The 25216-nt window shown below is 48.9% G+C and overlaps 1 pseudogene across 1 annotated transcript in view; it reads left to right on the top strand.

Moving 5' to 3' along the window:
* Positions 1 to 22791, top strand: part of LOC311624774 (glyceraldehyde-3-phosphate dehydrogenase-like) — a 55417-nt pseudogene extending 32626 nt beyond the window's left edge. Inside the window, exons 2-3 of the transcript in view lie at positions 21585 to 21627; positions 22421 to 22791. The product of the transcript in view is annotated as a glyceraldehyde-3-phosphate dehydrogenase-like (transcript). The remainder of the gene's footprint in view (positions 1 to 21584; positions 21628 to 22420) is intronic.
* Positions 22792 to 25216: the final 2425 nt, after the last annotated feature.

Here is a 25216-nt window from a genome sequence, read left to right as displayed (position 1 = left end):
GTAGACAGCATATATCTGTCTTCTTTTCTACAATAATCCATTCAGCTACCCTATGTCATTTCATTGGCAAATTTAATCTATTTACACTTAAAGTGATCGCTGATAGGTATGTATTTATTGCCATTTTATTATACATTCATTTCTTTCTTTTTCTTAAAAGAAAAATTCTCTAACATTTTCTGTAATATTGGTTTTCTAGTGATGAACTCCTTTAGCTTTTTCTTGTCTGGAAAGCTCTTTATTTCTCCTTCAATTTTAAATGATAGCTTTGCTGGGTAGAGTAGTCTTGGGTATAGATCCTTGCTTTTCATCACTTGGAATATTTAATGTCAATTCCTTCTGGCCTGAAATGTTTCTGTTGAGATATCAGGCAACAACCTTAAGGGAGTTCTCTTCTAGGAAACTAACTGTCTTTCTCTTGCTGCTTTTTAAGATTCTCTTTTTGTCTTAAACCTTTGCCATTTTAATTATGATGTTTTAATGTAGCCCTTTTGGATTCATCTTATTTGGAATTCTTTGTACTTCCTGGACTTGTATATCTTTTTTCTTCATCATGTTAAGGGAGTTTTCAGTCATTCTTTTTTCAAATAGGTTCTCAATCCCTTACTCTCTCTTCTTCTTTTGGTACTCATATCATGTGAATGTTGTTACACTTCATGTTGTCCCAAAGGACTCTTAAATTATTCTCAATATTTTAAATTCTTTTTTCTGTTTTGCTGCTCTGATTGGGTGTTTTCTGCTACTTTGTCTTATAAATTGCTCACTCAATCTTCTGCTTCATCTGATTGGCTGTTGATTACTTCTAGTGTTTCTTCATTGCAGATATTGTATTTTTCATTTCTAAGTGGTTCTTATTTATGGTTTCTATGTTCCTTTTTATTCTTACATGTCTTTCTGTTTAAGTTCTCAGTGAGTTCATTCATTCTACCTCTAACTTTCTTGAGCATCCTTATAACCATTGTTTTGAACTCTATATCTGGTAGTGGGCTTGTTTCCATTTTATTTAGTTTCTTTTCTGGGAATTTCTGTTGTTATTTTATTTGGGACATGTTTTCTTATCTCCCTATTTTGGCTGCTTCTCTGTATTTGTTTTTTTGTATTAGGTAGATATGCTATGTTTCCCAATCTTGGTATAGTAGCCTTATGTACTCAGTGTCTGGTGGGGCCCAGTAGCACAATCTTCCTGATCCACCTCAGCTAGGTGCTTCAAGAATGACCCTTGTGGCCTGGCAGGAATGGTTCAATGGTTGAGTATTAACCTAAACACACAGAAGTTGTGGTTTGATTCCTGGGTAGGGCACATGCCTGGGTTGTGGGCTCAATCCCCAGTGAGGAGTGCAGGAAGTGACCCATCGGTGATTCTCTCTCATCATTGATGTTTCTATCTCTCTATCCTTCTTCCTTCCTCTCGGAAATCAATCAATGTATGTGTATACACACACACACACACACACACACACACACACACACACACTAGTGGCCCAGTGCATGAAATTTGTACACGGAGTGGGGGGGCAATCCCTTAGCTCAGCCTTTACCCTCTCCAGTCACGGACGCCTTTGGGATGTCCAACTGCCGGTTTAGGCCTGATCCCTATGCTGCAGGACTGCAGGGCAGGCAGCTTGTTCCTCTCCTGGGCTAGTGGTGCAGGCACAGCTTGACCCTCTCCTGGCTGCAGCCTGGCTTGTCCCCATACCTCTCTCCCCAATGTTGAGTGTCTGAGCCATTATGGAATGATAGCATGAAGGTGTGATGACTATTTTCATATTAGCTCTTTATTATATAGGATAGCTTAATATGCTAATTAGAACAGACAGCTGGACGACCTTCTGGACAAGGCAGAGGTGGATAAGGGTGATCAGGCAGGCAGGTGAGAAGTTAGGGGCAATCAGGCAGGCAGTAAAGTGGTTAGGGGTGATCAGGCAGGCAGGCAAAGTGGTTGGGGAAATCAGGCAGGCAGGCAGAGGCAGTTAGGGGTGATCAGGTAGGCAGGCAAGCAGTTAGGGGCAATTAGGTAGGCAGGCAGCATAGTTAGGGGTGATGAGGCAGGTGGGCAAAGTGATTAGAGGCAATGAGGCAGGCAGGCAGGCAAGTGGTTAGGAGCCAGTGATTCTGGATTGAGAAAAGGATGTCCAACTGACAGACAGTTTAGGCCCAATCCCTTCAGTGGGATTAGGCCTAAACCATCAGTTGGACATCTACCAAGGTGTCCCAGACTGTGAGAGGGTGCAGGCCAGGCTGATGGACCTCCCCCACTCTCCCCTGTTCACGAATTTTATGTGCTGGGCCTCTAGTCTACACTAATAAAAGAGAAGGATGCAAATTGACCATACCTCCATGACACCCACCAGCCAATCAGGAACAAGTATGTGACAAAGATGGCGGGTTAATTTGTATACACAGGCACCAAGCAGTCTGGGTCCCAGGAACATCCTCAGGACTCAGGCCACTCCTAGCCTGTAGATCTGCACGTAGGCCCTGAGTGGCCGGGGGTCCCAGAATGCCCCTGGCCACTCTGGGTCTACAGGCACAGGTGCCAAGCAACTGTGGGTGGGACGGATGTTCCCTGGGATCACACACTCAGCCTAGTTACCACAATGTGGGGCTGCCGGCGGGGCATGCCCCTATCCCAGTGGACAAAATGCAGGGGGTCCTCTGCACATGAGCTGCAGAGGATACACCTTTATTTTCTTTTAAAAAATATTTTATTGATGTTTTTACAGAGAAGAGGGGAGAGGTATAGACAGTCGGAAACATTGATGGGAGAGAAACATTGATTAGCAGTCTCCTGCACACTCCCCACTGGGGGTGTACCCCCAACCAAGGTACATGCTCTTAACAGGAATCAAACCTGGGACCCTTCAGTCTGCAAGCCAACGCTCTATCCACTGAGCCAAACCAGTTTGAATGTAAACACCTTTTCTGACTGCTCATTGGCTAAGGTTCCTGTACACTGCCACTTGCAGTGTTCTTGGTAACTTGGGTTATAAGAATCTAAGAAGGTGATCTAGGGTTTTTCCACCACACTCCTGGAGGAAAAAAAATGAAGGTCTGCTATTGGAGGGGCTAAGAAATGTCATATCCTGCCCTAGCCAGTATGGCTCAGTGGATAGAGCCTTGGCCTGCCAACCTCAGGGTCCGGATTCAATTCTGATCAAAGGCATTTACTTAGGTTACAGGCTCCTTCCTGGCCAGGGCCCAGGTCAGGGCTCATGCAGGAGGCAACCAATCAAAGTGTCCCTCTCACATTGATGTTTCTCTGTCTCTCCCTCTCTCCTCCACACTCTCAAAAAATCAATGGAAACATATCCTCAGGTGAGTATGAGGAAGAAAGAAAGGAAGAAAGAAAGAAAGAAAGAAAGAAAGAAAGAAAGAAAGAAAGAAAGAAAGAAAGAAAGGTAGGTCATATCCTATGAAAGACATCTTGAAAATGCCTAAAGAAAGTTGTCATTTTTTCATGGTGAAGGGACTGGAGTCCATGTTGATGAAAACACTTTGGCAGCTGTGGTGGCTAGCAGTGGCTGCAGCAGCAGGGTGATGGGGCTGGTGCCTTCCCCTGATCAGCCCGGTGGCCTCCCATTGGGGAGTGGGCCTAAGCCGTCAATAGGACATCCCCTGAGGGCTCTCAGTCTGTGAGAGGGGGCAGGCTGGGCTGCTGGACCCTCCCCCACCCCCTCCCACCTCCCAGTTCATGAATTTCATGCACCAGGCCCTTAGTATATATATAAAGATTTGGCCTGGGAGAAGGCTGTCTAGAGATGATCATGTCAGGGGAACAAACTGCCAAGATGAAACACAGGTCTGGTTATATCTGTTAAGAAGTGTCTTCTCTTTCCTCACCTGCCACCCCCTCCCCCCCACCCCCCCCCAAAAAAAGCTGCCCAGAGACCAGTGGCAGACTTAATCCAGCTTTTGAGGCAGATGAGACAGGAGGTCAGGAGGTCAGCTAGCAAGCAGAGAGATTCCCAGTATAAACAGCACCCGCAGCAATAAAGCTTTCTTATTGGGGAGCTTTCTCATCGTCTTTATTATTTGTGAGCATTTAGTATATGCCAGACACTAAGGTCCTTAATATGTGCTTTGCCTTTTTTTACCCAAAGGCAGTACTGTGAGTTATGTGTTGTTATTGCTATTTTAAAATTGAGGAAACTGATGCTCAGGCAAGTTGTTGACATGCCTAAGTCACACAGTCCTGGTAGAAAAGGGACCAAGCGCAAGCCATTGTGCCTCAGAGTCTTTTCTACAGTTTCTGTGAGACATCCAGGATGCTGAGCCCACGTCTAGCACCTCCTACAACCAGAATTAGAAGCTGGGTGGTTCTTCATTAGATAGAGAAGGGGAGAGGACATTTCAAGTGCAAGCACAGGCTTGGGAAAAGTCAAGGAAGTAGAAAATGGAGTAGTGATTGGACACAATGCAAGAAGAATGCAAGTAGACATTAGGAATAATTGTCAAGAGGCAGGTGTGTCTTAGGGTCACAGGTCTTGAAGGGTCTTGAAAGCTAGATAGAGGTGATAGGTCTGTAGGTTGGCCGTGGTGCTGCTGCCTCCTGAGAGGCTGGTTAGGGAGGGCACATGTCATTCATTTCTGCCAGTGAGCACTGGGCTCCTGGGAAAGCATCAGGATAATGACAAGATAATGACAGCGCCCTCCTTCCTCTGGATGTGGTTGTCTATGATATCCATCTTGTGATATCCATCTTCTGACCACCAGGAAGATGGTCTGAGGTCAAAGCCAAGACCCCACAGCTGGCAGAGCTGAGAAATGGAAAGAACAGGGGCCTCAGAAAGAGAGAGGGACAGAGCCATGAGAGCGTGTGCTCTTGGAGTCGAGGAGCACTTGGTGTCTGAGAATCTTGTGCATTCCTTCAGCAAATTCCCTTTGACTTGAGCTGGCTTCAGTGGGTCCTGCTCCTGCCTCAGAGTCACTGTGACAGAATTCCAGGAACAGGTCTTGGGATAGGGAGGGCACATGTCATTGGGTCACCTTTGTGTCCCACACCCAGGATGGAGCCAGCTTGCAGTGTAAGGGGGATACATGCAGAATGAATGAATGAATAGATGGATGAATGAATGGTGGGTGAGATGAACCGTGGCCTTGGAGGTGATGTGGAAAGGTGGGGTTCAACACGAGTCATTGCCTCCAACACATATACTGTACTGCAGATGCCTCAGTGACGGTAGTCTCAGCTACGTCCTCTGTCCCTAGTCCTGGGAGTGGGCACAGCTGACAGGTGTCCTAGAGCTGCGGTCCCTAGTTGCTGGGAGGTCCATGCCCAGAGTTTCTGATTCTATAGTTGAGTGGGGCTGACATCTTGCATTTCTAACAAGTTCCCAGGCGATGCTAACACCGCTGGCCCGGGGAGCTGGAGGGACATGAGGCCTGATGTTCTCCAAAGACTCTAACCATCAGCGTGAAACTAGGGGAGAATGGTGGTGGGGACAGGAGCACAGCATGTTCAATAGGCTGGGCAAGGTGGGCACCCCAAAGCAGGGACTGTCTGTGGGCCACTGGCACAGGCCTAACACCAGCCTGTCACATGATTAGCTGCTCAGTGTCTAATGCCTTTCATTAGTGAGACGAAGGTCAGCGAGGCTCTGGGATGGAGAAGACGGACATGTCTGAGGTGAGCTTGGTGTACCTGGGCTGTGCTTGGCTTGAGATTCGAGTGTCTGTTCCCTCATCAGTGCCCGCGGAGGAGGGGCTGCAGAACTTGGTGGTGGTCCAACCAGGTGTCCTGGATGTGTGTGCTCCTCCCCTCGGCGCTTCTGTTCCCAGTGGCTGGTCTTTGGAGAGGTGCCTGGGGACTGCGGGGCACTGGGAGGCCCAGAGAAGCAGAAGTGGCTAGGATGGCCCTAGGCCAGGCGGATGGTGGGGCTGGACGCTGTGCAACCCAGTGCAGCCCAGGCAAGCTTCCTGGGGCAGCTTACCCTCCACTGTTCCCTGGTGATTAGGCCCAAGGCTCCTCCCGCCCACATGAAATTGCACCTTGCTTTTCTTTCCGTCCCGGCCTGCTCCCCCACGTCCACGTCGCCCTTCCTGGCAACCTATTTGTAACAAGTCAGGTGCCAGGCTCTGTGTCTGAGGAAGCTGGCCTAGAGAGATGCCATCTGCAATAGTCCAGAGAGGGACACATGAGAAAGGGTTATGGCCAGGGCGGGTGCCCTGAGGAGGAGCAAGTGGAGGTGGAATGTAAGTTCTGAGGGTGGGTGGGGTCACGGACGTGGGGCTGGTCTCCATCAGGCTCCTTGGAAGTTTCTCCCCAGAAAGCCAGGTCCAGCCTGTAGATACAGCAGCGGCACAGCCTCTAGAGAGGCCACACCAAGTCCTTTGTGAGAGAGTGATGGGCAAGTGTGGGCTTAGAGCCGCTCAGAGACTGCTCCGGCTGCACACAGCTCCGCAGACACCGCAGTGAGGTGCATGGTCCTGCGGAGAAGCTGCACTGCCCCCTGTTGTGTCTGCAAAACCGGAGGGTGTGGAGTGGGAGCAGTGCTGGGCTGGGCTTCGGGATTCAGAGATCTCATTGCTGGGACACCCTGGCCTTCCCTCGGCCCGGCTAGTGGTGGCAGAAAAGGCTCCACTTGCTGCCATGGAGGGGAATTATGAGGGGGTGGGGGAAATACTCCAGAAACCAGACAATGTCCTCCCTTTGTCTCCGGAGCTATAATTACCGGTCCAGGTGCTGCCTCCCGTGACAGGCAGAGCGGGTGGGAGGAGCAGGGGAGCCTTGCCAGGGCTGGCTGAAGTAACGAGCTCAACGTTATAGAATGTTCTTCGCGAGGAAGTGCTCTTGTTTCTGTAAGGCTGTGTTTGGCCAGGCCCTTTTATCCCTCCGCACCATTGCCTCAGTGATGACCACGTGGGGAAGCAATTCTCTGTCAGCCTCGACAGGCCAAGTGCTTAACTTTTTCTTTTCTTTTCTTTCTTTCTTTTTTTTTTTTTCCTAAAACCCCCCATAATTACTACATCTGATTTTACAAGTGAGACAGTGGAGGCTCAGAGAGGTTAACTAACTTACAATCACACAGCTGCTGAGCGGTAGAACTGACATTGGTAGGATCTGGAGTCTGCTTCCCTGACCCTCCTCACGAGTGTCAGCCACACGGATTCCTGTGTCTTCAACACCCAGAGCTGCTCCTGCCTCCGGCCTTCGCCTGTGCCTGTCCTTCCGCCTGGAGCCCGCTCACAGACCTCCCGTCCTCCAGTCTGGAGGGGTCTTCCCTGCCCTCCTGTCTAAGTGGGTGCCCCCCACTGCCCACCTCCTTTGTATCCTTTTCTTCACAACCGGCATCACAACTTATAATTGTGTATTTATTTACTTGTTGAATGCACTCCCTTTAAAGAGTCTCCGGGAAGCCCTAGTTGGAACATCTGCTCACATCTCATTGGTCAGAACTGTGTCACATGACCACCCATAGCTGCCAGGGGAGTGTACTTTTTTAGCAGGATGCATTGTTCCCTGGGTAAGTGTGGGTTTGTCTGTCTGGTAGAGGGCCAGCACATGGACTTGGTAGGTTGGGTGGTTGGCTCATCCAGCTTTGCCCACACAGGATGGTCACCCTTTTGGCAGCCACCTCAGACTCTGACACACTGACCCTCCTGGGCTCAGCCCTAGCAGCCGCCTAGGAGCACAGGCCAGGTTTTTGTCTGGGGCGTGACATCCAGGCTCATGAAACATCAAACAGCCTGGATGATGCACTGAGAGATAAGTTCACCCAGCCCAGGTGCTGAGTTGCTAGCGAGTGTAATCATTTGATATGTATCTAGAGGCAGAGGAAGTTCCGCCTCAATTAGGCCTGAAGCTGAGCTTTCAGGTTTCCTCTGCCCACTTCTCTGTTCCAGAAAAATGTCCTCCTCTCCCTAGTCCAGTTAGGTGTTTCTTTAAGTCTGAAATGCTAGTTTGTAGTCTTCGTTAAAATGATAAGATAATGGGTTTTTGCCAAGTCTCTAGAAATGGAGGAAAGCTTTAGGAAATGGGAAATGCCCACCTTTGGACTAAGGAGCATGAACTCTTCTAGGAGCCTCTTACTGACAAAAGGGGGCTGGCAGGAAGAAAACATGACCAGCCTAGACAAGGCCCCCAGCCACCTCCTGTCCGCCTGGTCTGAATGGTGCCACAAGCTGTGGCATCTGCATGATCATCCTGAGCTCCTTTTGTAACCGAAGCTGCTTCCAGAGGCTGAATAACCTGCTAAATTCACACAGCTAGAACGTGGGTGCTGAGGCTGGGGTTCAGACCCACACCTGGCTGACTTCGGGCTCTGGAAAGAGCTGGTATCAGCCAAGCTTACTGTTTGTAGGAAAAAGGAAAATGGGGTATGGTCGCCTGGCTGCACCCAGCTCTGTCTTGGCAGCATCTTTTAAGCTGAAGGAAGGCAGGCGACTCCTGGCAATTACTGTTTCCCAATGCACCAGGCGATTTCAAATGCCTCGCATTAAGATAACAAGTGCCATTGTAGTTCTTGTTATTTCTGCTTATTTCTCTGCTTTGCTTGGCATCGGCGTCTCTATAACCACCCAGTTTTTCGGGACCAATTTCACAGATTAGAAGTTGTGAGACAGGTTTTAGTATAAAGAGACCAAGGGTGACTCCAGCTGCAGGCTCCAGGAGTGCCAGCCTAAGTCAGATGCCTCCTGGAGGCCTGATGCTGCCAAGCACTGCCACCTCTGCTGGTGCTCTTGGCTGCTAGGCGTGGGCGCCTCTGGTTGGCTCTCGTCCAGCGGGTACTGCGCTGTCATGCCTGCTGGGAACCCCACATCTCCTGATCCTGGGTTCCAGCTGGGTCTGAGACTGGTCCCTTCATCTGTGCATTGGTGACAGCAGCATCTGCCCCCCAGGACTGTTGGGGGGATTAATGGAGATGGTAGCAGCCACGTGCTCCACACCGTGCCTGGCTCATATGAGGGCTCAATAAATCTCAGCCTGAAGAGTGATGGCAAGGAGAAAGGAGGGGGAGGGGGAGGGGGAGGGGGAGGGAGATCCTTTGAGCCTCAATTTCTTTAATTAGGAAGTGGGACTGACAAGAGAACCTCTTTCGTAAGATTGTAAAAAAGATTGATAAGATGTCAGTTAGTTGCTTAACATTATGCTCAGCACATACTAAGCGTTCAATAAGTACAACCTTTTGAGTGTTAATAAAATTGTGATAATAAGTCACCTTCCTCATAATGTTGGGGTGAAAATTCAGCAACATAATGTCCCTGAAGTGAATAGAAAGTGCTCAGTACCTACTAATGCCCCGGTGTCCTAATGACTGTTGTTCAGACAGAGATGGCAAATGGTTCTGCTGATCAGTGTAGAAGCTGGTGGCCTCAGTGGGGTCTGGGGGCCTTCCTGAGAGAAGGGAATGGATGGATCATGCAGGCCATGGGCTCTCTTTGGGTGAAATGGTGATGGGGGACAATGTCAGACTGTCCCGGCGGCCAGTGTCACTCTCTATATCTGTTAGTTCTCATACCAAAGGCCAGGGAAGCAGCATGGTGACCGGGACTTGGGCAAGCGTGAGCGCTGCCCCTGGGTGGTCTCGCACATGCGTTGCTGCCCAGCCCGCTCTGACATCTGCCTTCTGTAGAGCACATGTCACCGGTTGACACTTACACAAGCCAGAAGGGCCCGGCCCACACTCATCGCCATAATAAACACATGCGGCAGTTTTTGAGCCGAGCTGTCCCATCCATCAATCCACATGACACCCAAAGAGTCCCTGCGGGAGGAAGGCATGACTTCATGGGCAGAGCCTCCAGTCCAGGTGTGTGCGTCAGGGATGCTGTGTGCCCTGGGCTGCCGTGGATCAGCACAGGTGGGCTCTGGGAGTCTGTGTATGTGTGTGGATATGTGGGTGTGTGCATGTGCACACCACATGTCTGTATATCTGTGCGCACACATGCATGTGTGTCTGCACGGATACATGTGTGTATGTGTGCACATGTGCATACATGTATGGATGTGTTTGCGCATTCGTGTGTACATCTGTGTGTGTATATATGCAAGCACATTAGATTGAGTTCCAAATTCAAACCTCTTATGGGGATGGCAGTGTTGCTGAAATGGAATGGGATAGACAGAAGCTGACTTTGGTTCTTGGAATTTAGAGGACAAAGAGAGTGGTGAGGACTGTGGCAAATGGGAGTCCATGCCCATCTGAGGCTGGTGGATGTGGCTCAGTTGCCTCCAACTGCTTTGTTGCATGTTGGAAGGCAGATCCAGGGTTACCAGATATTTCCAGTTTTCGAGAGAGGCCAGAAAGCTGGACTTTTATGTGAAAGGTCCTGGCTTTTAACACTATTGTCAGCTCATCAGGGAGATTTAAAGTGCCTCCTGGATCAAAGGGAACACACACAAGGCTGAGACTTGGCCTGTGGACCCCCAGTAGTGTGTAGGTTTTCTCTGGTGGGAAAGGGCCTCTGCTAGGGCTGGGCCATTCCCAGAAACCCCTGCAGTGACCCGGAGCTGTAGTCCTCAGAGAAGCAAGTTTGCCAAACGGAGGGACATTTAGCAATATCTCGAGATACTTTTGGTTGTCAAAACTGGTGGTGGTGATGGTGAGTTGGTTTAGTTCTGGCTGTCAGTGGGCAGGGACTGGTGAGTTGGGGGTTTAGTGCTGGCTGTCAGTGGGCAGGGGCTGGTGAGTTGGGGGTTTAGTGCTGGCTGTCAGTGGGCAGGGGCTGGTGAGTTGGTTTAGTACTGGCTGTCAGTGGGCAGGGGCTGGTGAGTTCGGGGTTTAGTGCTGTCAGTGGGCAGGGGCTGGTGAGTTGGGGGTTTAGTGCTGGCTGTCAGTGGGCAGGGGCTGGTGAATTGGGGGTTTAGTGCTGGCTGTCAGTGGGCAGGGGCTGGTGAGTTGGTTTAGTACTGGCTGTCAGTGGGCAGGGGCTGGTGAGTTCGGGGTTTAGTGCTGTCAGTGGGCAGGGGCTGGTGAGTTGGGGGTTTAGTGCTGACTGTCAGTGGGCAGGGGCTGGTGAGTTGGGGGTTTAGTGCTGGCTGTCAGTGGGCAGGGGCTGGTGAGTTGGTTTAGTGCTGGCTGTCAGTGGGCAGGGGCTGGTGAATTGGGGGTTTAGTGCTGGCTGTCAGTGGGCAGGGGCTGGTGAGTTGGGGGTTTAGTGCTGGCTGTCAGTGGGCAGGGGCTGGTGAGTTGGTTTAGTGCTGGCTGTCAGTGGGCAGGGGCTGGTGAGTTGGGGGTTTAGTGCTGGCTGTCAGTGGGCAGGGGCTGGTGAGTTGGTTTAGTGCTGGCTGTCAGTGGGCAGGGGCTGGTGAATTGGGGGTTTAGTGCTGGCTGTCAGTGGGCAGGGGCTGGTGAGTTGGGGGTTTAGTGCTGGCTGTCAGTGGGCAGGGGCTGGTGAGTTGGTTTAGTGCTGGCTGTCAGTGGGCAGGGGCTGGTGAGTTGGGGGTTTAGTGCTGGCTGTCAGTGGGCAGGGGCTGGTGAGTTGGGGGTTTAGTGCTGGCTGTCAGTGGGCAGGGGCTGGTGAGTTGGGGGTTTAGTGCTGGCTGTCAGTGGGCAGGGGCTGGTGAGTTGGGGGTTTAGTGCTGGCTGTCAGTGGGCAGGGGCTGGTGAGTTGGGGGTTTAGTGCTGGCTGTCAGTGGGCAGGGGCTGGTGAGTTGGGGGTTTAGTGCTGGCTGTCAGTGGGCAGGGGCTGGTGAGTTGGGGGTTTAGTGCTGGCTGTCAGTGGGCAGGGGCTGGTGAGTTGGGGTTTAGTACTGGCTGTCAGAACAACGCCCAAGACAGCCTCCTTCCCACCGTGGCCATGAGAGACCTGGTCCCAAATGTCAGTAGTGAGAGCCTGCCTAGAGTCATCGAAAGATGACTTGCGACAGCCAGCTTTGTCTGCCAGAAGTCTACTTCTTGAGCAATGACCTTTCGTGTTTAGTTGGGTGACCAATTGAAAATCCACCCAAAGAGATGGATTTCTGTCCGAGGCCTGTCCAAGTGTGCCTTCCCAACATGCTGGCTTCTGGTAGTGTTTTCCCTGCACGACCACGAACCCTCCCACCTGCGGGAGAAATACTGCTTGTTTTCTTTTTCCACAGGTGAAGAGAGCAGCATACACACACACACACACACACACACACACACACGCACAAACATATACACACACGGAAGTTGGCCAAGCCTGTGTGAGGCAGTCTGTCTCCCAAACCTGCTCCCTCATGCCAGGGCTCCACTGAGAAAACAGGGACTGAAAAGATTTTACATCTTCTTGCACATCGAGTGTGTGAACTCACTGCTCTCTCTGCCTGCAACAGTTTCTGCTTAGAAAACACAGAAGTTCGTCTTTCCAGGCAGAGCTTGTAAAGCTTCTTCCCCAGAAAGCTTCCCCTGGCAGCCGAGCGGAGTCCCAACACCAATTAGATCCTCATCCCTGACATAGGCCATTTCTCATAGATCATCTCCCCTCTCCTGTGACCCCTTCAGGTTCTGTCTTAGTATTCAACGAGCATCTGTCATTACTGTGCTCTCAGCACTGACCAGGTATCTCTGAGTGATCGGATCAATGAATGGTGGGTGTTTCCTTGCTTCTCGTGTTAGCTTAATTTCTGAGCTTTGAAGTGCATTGCTGAGTCTTTATGATGAGCCAGGCAGGCACTGCTCTACGTTCTTTACATGCATTAACTTGCTTAATGCTTGCAACAGTCCCACGAGGCAGGTTTTAGTGCTGTCCTCATTTATTCTCATTTTGTCTGTTGTCAGACAAAGAGGAGTTAAGGCACTTGGCCAAACTCACACAGCTCGTGGCAGGAACTTCCCCAGTGGCTGCTGTGTGTACACTGGACTTCTGCAGGCCTGGGGACAGAGCTGAGTTCTGTGCTTGTCCTCACTCTCTGTGTCCCGTGGTAAGGGCTTGGTGAGCTATTATTATGGCATCAAACAACCATTTCACTGAACATCTACAATGTGGAAGGCACTGACTAGATGAGGTGGTTTTATGTTTCTTTGTGTTTGCAATTTTTTATTTAGATATTTGCCTGTTTATATCCTACTAGTATATTTGACTTTTTTTCTTATCGTTAAACAATTACTCTTTATATATAAAGGCTGTAAACCATACATTTGTCCTATTTTACATATTCTCATAATTTTACAAATTTTGCCATTTCTCAACTTGTTTATTTTATATGCTGTTGATTTTTAAATTTTAATTTTAAGTAGTCAAAACTGTTCTTTATAGTGTCAGTGTAAAATGCCACACCTTAAAACATTCTTTCCATCCCCAAGATTATAAAATATTCACACCTATCAATTTAGTCCTTTTAGTTTCATCATTTTATTTACAGATTTGTATTTTTATCTTTGACCCACCAGGAATGAATTTTTGCATATGGTATGAAACAGGACTTTCACTTTATTATTATTATTTTTTAACCAGGTCTCAGTGTACATTCTCCATAAAAATTCATTGAGAGCACCTTACACTAAAACAGGCAGCCACAGCTTTACAGTGTCCACCAGGGCAGCTCAGTTGTCAGTCACATTGTCTTTCAGTTGCCTAATATATAAGTGATAAATTTGTATATAGAATAACCAACCAGTGGATGTGGTCACATGGCACTCTGACATTTTGAAAGATGAGCTTCTTAAGGCATTTCCGAAGGGGATGCAATTATGTCAGCCTCTGTCGTTTGCCCATTCCACAGACATTACTGCACACGCCCCCCCGCCCCCCACTTCTTGACTGGCAGATGACTGCTTTATTCGTATGACTGACAGATCTCCCTGATGCATACCAATTAAAATCCTATATATATAAAGGATTTTAATTGGTATGCATCAGGGAGATCTGTCAGTCATACGAAAAAAAAATTTATATATATATATATATATATATATATATATATATATATATATATATATAAAAATTTTTTTTTTTGATTTTTCACAGAGAGGAAGAGAGAGGGATAGAGAATTAGAAACATCAATGAGAGAGAAACATCAATCAGCTGCCTCCTGCACACCCCCCACTGGGACTGTGCCCGCAACCAAGGTACATGCCTTTGACTGGGATCGAACCTGGGACCTTTCAGTCTGCAGACCGATGCTCTATCCACTAAGCCAAACCGTTTTTGGCAATTAAAATCCTTAATATCAGTGTTGGTGATCTGATGAGCAAAGGTGAAAGAGTTTGCTGATTCCTGATGTTGGCAGAGACGAGGGAAGAGAACTGTCTTGGTCCCACTGGTTTGAGCATGGGAATGGGTGGCAGGGCCACCTGGGTGTCCTCCGGGTGCTGCATGCCAGTCACTGTGCTTGGGTTTCGCATTCATTGTTTAGGCCTCATAACCACCTGAGGAGGTGGGAACTATTATTCATTCATTTCACAGAGAAGGACACTGAGGTACAAGAGGTGAAGTAACCTGCCTGAGGTCAAGTACTGATTAAGTGTCAACCAGACCACCTGCTTATCTGCTCTGCAGCCTTGCAAAAGTTTGCAGCAAAAGCCTTCAAGGCATACTTGCTCATCAGCCCAGCAAGTCCCTGTCCAATTGGTGCCAAGGGAAAAATGATGGATGGACAAATAGATTTGGGACAAGAGTACTAGTATGTATTTCCACAAGGTTGTTTTAACAGTGAAAATTTGGAAATAAGTTAAAAATCCATCAGTAGAAAATTGGTGAACTTTATTACAGTGTTTACATATCCTAGATTATCATATAGCTTTTAAAGAATTATAAAACAAGCATACTCTTGATACATATAATTCCCCATATGTCATCACATGTACAGAGCAGGTTACCAATTATATATATATATATATATATATATATATATATATATATATATATATATATATATATTGTGTGATGTAACTTTTGTTATTTTATTATTATTTTTTATTATTATTTTTAAGCAAGGATATGCTTATTGATTTTAGAGAGAGAGAGAAACATTGATTGATTACCCTTTGTTATACTCATCAACCAGGATCTAACCCGCAACCTAGGTATGTGCCCCAACCAGGAATTGAACCCACAACCTTTTGGTGTATGGAGCAACACTCCAACCAACTGAGCCACCCCATCCAGGGCTAATTTTTGCTATTTGAAAATATAGGTATAGAAAACAATGGGGGTCTGTGGACCTGTTATCTGTCTCAGTACTGCTGACAGTGATCTGGATTCCTCTCTCTGTGGGCTGTGCCTTGTGTAGGGTGCTTAGCAGCATCCCTGGACTTTACCTACTGACGCCAGTGACACCCTCCTCATCCCTCACCCTTTTAAGTGCCACAGCGAAGTCTCCGGTCATTGTCGGCTGTCCTGTGGGGGACAATATTGCCCGGTTGAGCTGTGGGCAGGTTGTTAGCATCACCATCAGAGCCAGGAGCTGCCGGCATAAGCAATGGGGCTGTTTACCCAACAGCTGGATAAGGGAAGAGCGAAAGATTAGGCCATGCTGGGCCCCTGCCCAAGACCTCCCTTATACTTTGGTCTCAGCCAAAGTGTCCCCTCCTCCGAGAGGCCCCCTTTTTGAAACAATGCAACTGTAGTTGGTTGAGTGGGACCTCCCAAACTTACATCCACCTAGAATCTCAGAATGGGACCTCATTTGGAGTAAGGGTCTTTGCAGGTGTGATTATAGTAAGAATCTTGACATGAGATCATTCTGGATTAGAGTGACCCTAAATCCAATGACCAGTGTCCTTGTAAGAGACAGAAAAGGAGAAGAAGCAGTGAGACGCGGGGGAAGGCCATGTGATGATGGAGGCAGAGATTGGAGTGGCGTGTCAAAGGTCAGGGAAGCCGGTGACCCCCGAGAAGCATGGTAGGGTGTCTCCCTCAGAGTCTTTACAGAGCCAATCCTGCCGACACCTGAATCTCAAACTTCTGGGCTCCAGAACTGTGAGCAAATACATTTGCGTTGTTTTAAGCAGTCAAGTTTTGTGGTAATGTGTTATGGCAGCCTCAGGAAACGAATAGCGTTCCTGCCTCCGCAGCTCAGCTACGACAGCCGCAGCAGAGTGCTTGCACAGGTTACTCCTGCCCCAAGTGTCTGCTTTCTCAGCTGTGAAACGGGGCTTTTAGCCACATCTACACGAGGGAGGTAGATACGGAGCAGCAGCCAGGACTGCAGTCACAGTGGTAATGGTATTTCATCATATTAATGCCTTCCCAAATATTTTACATATTCTGAGCATCAGATCTCTTATCTAAAATGTGGAGCATCTCTACCTCTCAGCTCAGTCACACACTAGCTTGTGCTCATGGCTTACTCCCTATTGGCCCCAGTTTCCCCGTCCATAAAATGGGACAGTGAGAGCATCTGCCTTGTGGATGTTTTTATATAGATCAGTCCTGTGCCTGGCACTTAGTAGATGCTCAGTAAACTCAAGCTACCATTCTTACATCTGGGATGGGAGCCTAGTGCATTGTTTTTGAGGAGACCAGCTCCTCTGGGGTTGCCTTCCCACCCCTGGCGGTTCCCAAGGGCAGAGGAAAATTCCCAGGGACCTTGGCAGACACCCAGGGCAGGAGGGCTGGCAAGAGGGACAGCCCCATTTCATCTTGGCATAAGACAACTTCCTGGTTCAAAGACTAAAGGTCTTTGTAAAAAAAAAAAAAAAAAAAAGGAGAGAAAAAAGAGCTCCTCACAAACACTGTTTTGATGGGTTAAACGTAAACGAATCCGAAACACATGGATTAAATTTCTCCCAGAGGGCTTAGAAATTAAGGGGGAGGAAAAGGGAGCTGTCTTGGGCCAAATGCATGCTGATTTTTTCCAATCTCCAGAATCTTCGGGAAATAATTGGAGACATGTCCTCACACCCCAACCAGTACAAAGCTGTACCTTTTTTTTTTTTTTTTAAATTGCTGTTATGACTCACTGTTGAGTTGGTGATTATTTTTATCCAGTTAATGAAGGTAATCTATAAATTACCACTGACCCAGATTCATGATTTAATAAGATTTAAATTACACACCCATGCTCACTCAGAAGAAGCGGGCTGGAGCCTCTTTCTGAATTGAAGGCATGCATCTGTCTGTTCTCAAAGGTCCAGAAGCTCAGATGCTCTCTCACCGCCCCCTCTTCCCCTATCTGAGCGCATGGCCTATGTCATGTGACACTGGGGGCTACCTGGCTGGTTTCCAGGCCCTGTGACTGCCACATGCTCTGTGGCTGTTGGCTTTGGGCTCAGTAAAGACACCAAATGGAGACCCAGAAGACAGCCATCTTGCTCTCCCCTCTGTACCCTCAGCTGACCTCCAGCTGCTCTCTGGGCCTCAGTTTTCCCTCTATGATATGACAGATTAGTGGTCCTTAAAAGGGGTTTCTTAGCACTGATGTGCCACACCTGGATTCCCCAAAGTGTGCCCTGTGGAACCCTCGTCCCTTGAGATACTCTGTGGAGAAGGGCTCCATCCTCAAGCATGTTTGAGCATGGTCACAGACTCAGCCCATTTGTTGATTCACACGGCATGCCAGTGGCTCAAGGTCAAACTCAAGGTTATTGCCGCCTCTCACCCTGCCAAAGCTGAAGCTCTCCTGGTTTAAAAGCCAGGTCAGGACTGACACTGCCTTTGCACCTCCTCTAAGGGCTCCTGTTGTCCTTAAAACAAAATCGCACTCCTAAGCTTGCAAGACCCTGGGATGGGCACCCAGAGCCAGCTCCACGTGGCAGTCACACAGGCCCTTGCTCAGAAGGACCCCACACCAACTTTAATGCTTGTTGTCTCTGTGCTGGGAGTCTTAAGAAGTTTTGTCCAGAGGGCCACAGTTAAATCTTGCCCTGGACCACTTGGACCATGGAGCCAACAGTCCTGCCCGAGGCGCAGACCCACCTTCTGCCTGTGTGTGAGGCAAGCGGGTTTAAAAGAGCCCCACTAGGAAGTGAATATGCAGTTAGGGAAAAGGTCAGCCACGCTCCTGTGGCCTTTGGATCTCCCTGGTGTGTGACCTTACCGGCAAAGCTGGGGTCTTCCCTCACAGCTGAATTTGGAAGTGTTCCAGCTTCACCCCTCGCCTCTGAGGAGGAGACTAACCCCCGGCACCCAGCTGGGACAGCTCTTCACGGTGTTTCTTTTTCTTGTGTTGGCTGCAAGAGCCCTCCGAGGAGTCTGCAGCAGTCAGAGGAGGGCCGTGTGTCTGTTAGCTAACAGCTTTGTTTTTCTCTCTCACGAAGTAATGCACTTGTGGTGTCAGTTTAGGAAATGCAGGTCATCCATCGCCCACCTTCCAGACCCAATGAGAGACATCCGCGGCCTCTCCTTGAGCTCAGGTCGCAAACCTGAGTGTGTGTGTGTGTGTGTGTGTGTGTGTGTGTGTGTGTGTTGGGGGGGGGGGGGGTGTATAAGATGGTGGGGGGAAGAAGGAGGGGAAGGGATCTGCAGCTCAGGGTTTCTGCTCCACGGCTATGGTGTTGTCTCGAGCTTTTTGGCAGCTGTGCCCAGTTTGGGAGGCAGGAAGAGAGGTGAGGAGTGAAGAGAATAGAGGTTTTGTTTTTGTTGTTTGAGAACTTGGATGAAGTTAGAGTTGCATCAGGTTAATGAGCAATGCTAAAGTGAGTCCCCGAAATACACTTGACCCGTCCCCAAAACAGATTAGTTGTCATTTTTGATGTTTTTAGGAAATCGGCATGCTGGCAGTCAGATTGTGAATATTTCAATAGTTTTTACAATATTTGTTTCTATTTGGTCTAGAACATGATTTTTCAACCTCAGCACCATTGACATGTGGACCAGCTAGGTCTTTGCTATGGGGCATCCTGCGTACTGTAATAGCTTTAGCAGCATCCCTGGCCTCTGCCCATCAAATGCCAGCAGGCACCTCTCCCTTCGCCATGACAACCAAAAATCGTCTGCAGACAAATGTGGCTGGGGACAAAATCACCATCTGCGGAACAGAAACCACAGTTCTAGAAAGTTCCAGGAAGAAGCATCCTTACATTTCCTCAAGCATAAACAGAGCCTAAGCGGCAGTTTATGATGCTGGGCTCTCTGTGATGGTGCTTTTAAGGGGTCCTGCTTAAGAAAATAGCGAATTAAGCAAGGGGCCAGGGGTAATAATATAGCTAATGTGATATTCCATGTGGTTGGTGTTTGTACTTACATTTTCATATGCATTACATTTAATTACAATGAGCATTGCCTTACATTTACTATTATGTTACTAATTTCATTTAACCAAAAAGAGGGCTTTGGGTAAATTTAAGTTCTCTATTTCTTGTATTTAAATGGCCAGCTTCCTGACTGAAGTATACTATTACACATCAGATAGGAAGAGTGCTTCCCCAGCACACTTGAAAAGTGAATGTTGTTGCCGAAACCGGTTTGGCTCAGTGGATAGAGCGTCAGCCTGTGAACTGAAAGGTCCTGGGTTCGATTCTGATCAAGGGCATGTACCTTGGTTGTGGGCACATCCCCAGTTGGGGGTATGCAGGAGGCAGCTGGTCGACGTTTCTCTCTCATTGATGTTTCTAGCTCTCTATCTCTCTCCCTTCCTCTCTGTAAAAAAAAATCAATAAAATATATTTTTTAAAATATTAAAAAAAAGAAGAAGAAGAAGAAGAGTGTTGTTGACTAGAAAATAGCTTTCTAAGACTTGCCCTCGAACTTCACTGATGGGGGCCTCCTACGAGCAATGACTGCCTTTGAGACAAAAACAGGCATTTTATCCACCCAGTGGGGGGCTGGCTTTTCTGGGGGCACACCATGTGCAGGAGTTTTAGGAGGAGATTTCTAATTTCTGCAAGTGGACAGGTGACGGTTGGAGAACGAGGAAGCTTTTGCTCTGCTACTCAACCAGGGGAACCCACACAGGAAGGACATTTAGTACAACTGGGCAAGTGAGGTTTGTTTTGCAGAAACTCCTTTGGCCAAGTTCAATCAACCAATCATATTGTGAGAAGTCTTGTTTAATATAGTATGCATGTGTGCATGTATGCACTTACATGTGCAAAACCCAGGCATGAGCTATTTTATCTATTCTCACTTTACTCAGAAAACAGAGTTGATGTGAGAATTTTAAAGATTCCTTTTTACTAAGTCACCATAGAAATTAATCCACTGTATTGAAAAAAAGGCAGAAAATAATGTATGCTATGGCCTCTATTTTCCAACCAAGTAAGTCATTTCGTTAAAATTATTGTATGTATCTAGAAAATTTGGTGACTGCAAAAAGAAAGTTAATATCATACCTAAATCTATTGCCTCAAAATAAAAGGTTGGTATATTTCCTTCCAGTCTTTCATTTGTGTCGTGTGTGTGTGTGTGTGTGTACGTGCACGTGTTTTTAAAGGAATACTTTTTCGGAGTTCCCAGTTCCATTTCATTTTCTGTTGTATCCTGAGCATCTTCCCCAGGACATACTTCCTCGGGAACCCCTGCCAGTGTCTGAGGCGCAGACAAGGCTGTGTGGATGGTTGTGCAGGGGTACAGTGTGAACAGCCTACCTGAAGCAAGATGCTGCTGGTTCTAGAAACTACTCACATTTTCACAAAACAGCCTGAGCCGGGTCCTGAGGGGCTGCCTCCCTTTGGGGCACAAGGACTGGCAGCTCAGAGGCCCAGAGGGACTGTGGGCTACAGAAGGGTTTCATATGGGACTGGAGGCGGCTGCACAATTGTCTGAATGCTCTAGGGGTCAGAGAACTGTAGACTTCCGATGGATAAATGTTATGGCGTCTTAATTAGACCCATTGTTAGGGGGCAGGGTTAAAGTCCACCCTCGGAAACAATCAGGCACCAGGCGGTGGGTCCCACTGCCATCATCGTTCGCAGGCCAGGGCTCGGAGGGTCCCTCAGTTCCTAGAGGCCACTTCCCAGCCTGGGACTCTGCCCGCTCCAAGCTGTGATGTGCTTATCACAGGTCACAGCGGGCTCTTCGCTGTCTGCAGGCCAGCAGCCCTGGCTTTTGGGGCGGTCCCTCCCCACTTCCTGTATCCAGAGTCTGTTGTCTGCTTAGTAGCCCATTCTTGCTCTGTTTCCCAGCCTGGGTGGCAAACACCCAAGCCGAAAACACGGATTGAGCAACAGAAGGGCCAGGGCAGCCCAGCCCGCCCCGGCGGCCCTTGATCTGCAGCGCTGTGATGAGCGGCTCAGCACGGGAGGCAGCCCCCTTGGGTGTGCCTTCCCCAGCGCCTCGTGGACGAGTTTGATTTATGGCCTGTGCTTGAAGGGATCCGCAGACAATGCGGAGCTTCTGGCGGCCAGTCTGAGAACACGCTCACACACAGTCACTCAGCCCAGCTTGCTCGCCCTCCGGAGGGCGGGGGAGCTTCAGAGTCCCGCCAGCCAGCACTGCGGGCTGGGAACCAGGGTGGAAAAACTGACTGTGAATGTTATTTTCGAATGTGGCAGTGGTTTTGATTTCATCATGAAGAGCCCCTTTTGTATTTTTATTTTCATTGTGTTGTCATTACCGGGGCTCATGTGAGGTCAGGCTATGAGAACCTGGGGCTTGCGGGCCGATTCCCATCGGTTGGTCGGGGTCAGGGCTGCATCCAGTGGAAGGACGGCTCCCGGGAACCCGAGGGGTGGGAGGAAGGCCAGCTGCAGCCGGGCTAGAGCAAGGCGTGGCAGCTGGTCTCTCCCTCTGCTCAGCCTGCCCCTCCCCTTCTTCACAGTGACCATCACCAATCAGTCCACCGCCCGTTCTCACACAGCATGATCCGATGGCTGAACAAGCCGTGTACAGCCAGCAATGGAGTATTGTTCAGCAATGAAAAGAAATGAGCTATCAAGCCATGAAGAGACATGGAGGAGGAACCTTGCATGTCCTCCAACTCCAGTGTAAGGCAGGAAAGGTAGATGAGGGAGGGTGTTTTGTCTCTTTGATGACTGGTGTATCCTTTGTGCTTCAAACTGCCTGGCACTCTGTAGATGTTCAGTAAGTGACTGACTGGATGAATGAACTGCATTTACGGACAGCCACTGTATTCATTGGGGTTCCGTGTAGGAAACAAAGCCATTTTAGGTCTTTTAAGCTGAAAGCATTCTAATATACAGAATTAGGAATTGGGAAACTTATAGAAGGAACAACAAAGGAAACAACCATGATTCTTAATTTCCATCACACCAGCCCCGCTTCACCCGCCTGTGAACCCCAGATACAGTCTCCCACAGTGCCTCACCGTCCGCAGCCTCCCCACTTTCTGTGGTAATGCCCCTTTACACTAGCGTGCCGGTTCAGCATCAGTATGTCCAGACCAACTGGTCAAGGTTAGAGCCCCAAGTCTAATGCTTACCGGCTGTATGACTAACCTTAGCTTTTTTTTTTAACCTGTGAAATAGGGTAATTATGAGACTGATGCTCAGGCTTTGGGGAGGATTAAATGAGATAATGCATGTAACGTGCCTGAGCTGATGCCTGGCCAAGGAAAACCCAACTTCATGCCATAAACAGCCTCATCTCCTCTGCGCCTGCTAGGGCCATGATGGAGAACAGGAGTGGCTAGGACCCTGCCCCCACGAGGTCCTGTTGTCGTGGTTCTTGTGGAAGCCGTGGTTCTCGTGGAGGCCGTGGTTCTCGTGGAGGCCGTGGTTCTCGTGGAGAACGTGGTTCTTGTGGAGGCCGTGGTTCTCGTGGAGGCCGTGGTTCCCGTGGAGGCCGTGGTTCCCGTGGAGGCCGTGGTTCTCGTGGAGGCCGTGGTTCTTGTAGAGGCCGTGGTTCTCGTGGAGGCTGTGGTTCTCGTGGAGGCCGTGGTTCTCGTGGAGGCCGTGGTTCTTGTAGAGGCCGTGGTTCCCGTGGAGGCCGTGGTTCTTGTAGAGGCCGTGGTTCTCGTGGAGGACGTGGTTCTCGTGGAAGCCGTGGTTCTCGTGGGGACGTGGTTCTCGTGGAGGACGTGGTTCTTGTGGAGGAGGCTGTGCTAAGCTGGTAAGTTAGCCCAGAGGCAGGGAGGGCTGGCACAGGGGAACAGGGACAGCCCCTTTAGCAAGGGCGGTCAGGGAAGAAAGTGCCCTGTGAGCCAAACCTGAGTGAGAAGGAGGAGGGAGCAGGTGAAGACCTGGGAGACTTCCAGGTGGAGGAGCGGCAAATGCAAAGTGGGGCAGAGACAGCAGGGAAGCTGATGCATTAAAAACTACCAGTAAGGCTCTCTCTTAACCAATCAGCTGTTATTTAGTATCAGAGCAGAGCAAAAGTGTCTATTTTCTTACATTTCACCCTTCCTTCTCCACTCCTTCCACTTTCCTTTTTTCCACTAAGGTTTGTGGGAAATCTTACTTGTATGATTCATAAGAAGTCTAATAATTTAATGGATGAGGTTCTGTAGTAGTTACCTATTATCCCCAAACCTGGTGGCTTCCAGCAACAATAAGTATTTATTATCTCACAGAGTTTTTCTAAGTAAAGAATTTGGTGGCAGCACAGCTGGATGGTTTTGGCTCTGGCTCTCCCAGGTGGTTGCCCTCATCTGAAGGTTTGACTGGGGCTGCAGATCCATTTCTTGGGTGGGGCGTGCACACGACTGCAAATTGGAGCTAGCTGTTGGCAGGAGGCCTCAGTTCCCGTGTGAGTCTCTCCACAGAATGCTTGTGTGTCCTCACAATATGGCGCTGGTTCCTCTCAGAGCAAGTGACCCAGACAACAAGTTGGAAGCCCTGGTGCCTTTTGCAACCTCGTCTCGGAAGTCACAAACTCCCACCGTATTCAGTGTGAGGAGGACTGCACCAGGTGAAAGCACCAGGAGGCAAGGGTCATTGGGGTGACATTGGCAGCGGGCCATCACAGGTGTCTCCCCATCAGATGCGGTGAGGTCTTTTTTCCCCTGCGTGGGCCAGAATCGGTTCATAACTCTGGTCGGTGACAGAATCCTGAGTGGTGGCCCCAGTCAGGAAATCCATGGCTTGTCTTTCGGTTTTGATCTTTTTTTTTTTTTTTCTTATCTGAAACATGTTTTCCTTGCCTGGTGAGGTCTTTGCTGTTCAGATTTTCTCCTCTGTCTGAGACAACCTGAGAGACCAGCCCAAGCTGCCTCAGTCCTCCAGACGGCGAGATAGCAATGTGCCATTGAAGTGATGGAAATTAATTTGGCAAAAGGCTACCATGTACTCGACTGCCAGACGCAGAGTCTGCCCTGGGAAAACAGATGGGAATGTTATGTAAATAACAACAAATGCCAAGAAGAATCAGGGAAAGCAACCTGTCATTGTTTAAATTATTTTCTCAAATATTTTTTATTGAGGCGATACAAAATGCCAAAACAAGTTATGGTAATGTGAGGCATCCCGACAACCTCGTCGGCGTGTGCAGACACAGAAGCAGGGTGTGGCCTTTGGAAATCAAGTTTGGGAATCAGTCAACGGTTTCCCAATCGATGGGCTTGGAGGGCGATTCCCGGAACCCGAAGAACTTGGAGTCCCCGGCACCCGGCACCCCGTATCGCACGGTTCTGTGCACAGCATTGGCCAGGTTTCAGACGACGCCCAGGCCTTCCCTGTGTCAGCACCGCCACAGCAGCCACCGGAAGAGGATTGGGGTTTGTGACCGAAGATAAACTCACTGTTAAAAACAGCAGCATCCTAATGAGCAAGGCTTTATAGAAGCAAATGTGCCTTGGGTCATTCAGACTGGGGCCAGCTTTTCGTTGTGCAAGCAAATGGTCCTAAACACATTGTATTTGTATTGTGCGATCATAAGACAGAAATGATTTGGTTTTATGAGCATGTCCGCCGAATACTACCTTGTGCAGTAGGAGTTCGTAATATGAGCTAAATTTAAAATATGTTCGATATTTAATCTTTATTTTGAGGCAACTCTCCACTTACCTTTAAAGGAGAAAGTCAGGTGATCGGTTTTAAAAAAGGGACCGTGACTTAGGCCAGACAGGGAGGCCTCCTGAGGAGCTGACAGGTAAGCAAAACCGTTAGTTTTTGATCAGTCAGTGTTGGTGGGAAAGGAGGCAGGGGATTCCCTCTGTCAGGGAGAGGAGGAAATAGAGGGGGAGTCAGTGCCCCAGCTCTGCCAGGCTTCCTCAGACAATGGTCAGCCTCACAGCCACAGGCCCCCCGACATCAAGTCAGAAAGAGCTCATTGACAGTAATGACGTGTGACTAGCTGGGTACCTGACACAGAATCCTAGATTATACACACAACCCTCACAGCAGCAACGACAACCACAATGATAAAGAGCTGACCTCAAAGCCCTGGCTCTGCCAAGCCCCTGATTTCAGTCCTGGCTGCACTAACGCACTGCCACCTCCCACCACCCGAGGCAGCAGGTGGTATTGCTTTCCCATTTTACAGGTGAGGAGACCGAGGCTCAGTCACACAGCAGCCAGTGGCAGAGCCTGCAAT

This window comes from Pipistrellus hanaki (genome assembly GCF_964339955.1).
Source record: "Pipistrellus hanaki genome assembly, chromosome: 6".
In the NCBI taxonomy this organism is placed as follows: domain Eukaryota; kingdom Metazoa; phylum Chordata; class Mammalia; order Chiroptera; family Vespertilionidae; genus Pipistrellus; species Pipistrellus hanaki.
This window is presented reverse-complemented; position numbering and strand designations above follow the sequence as displayed.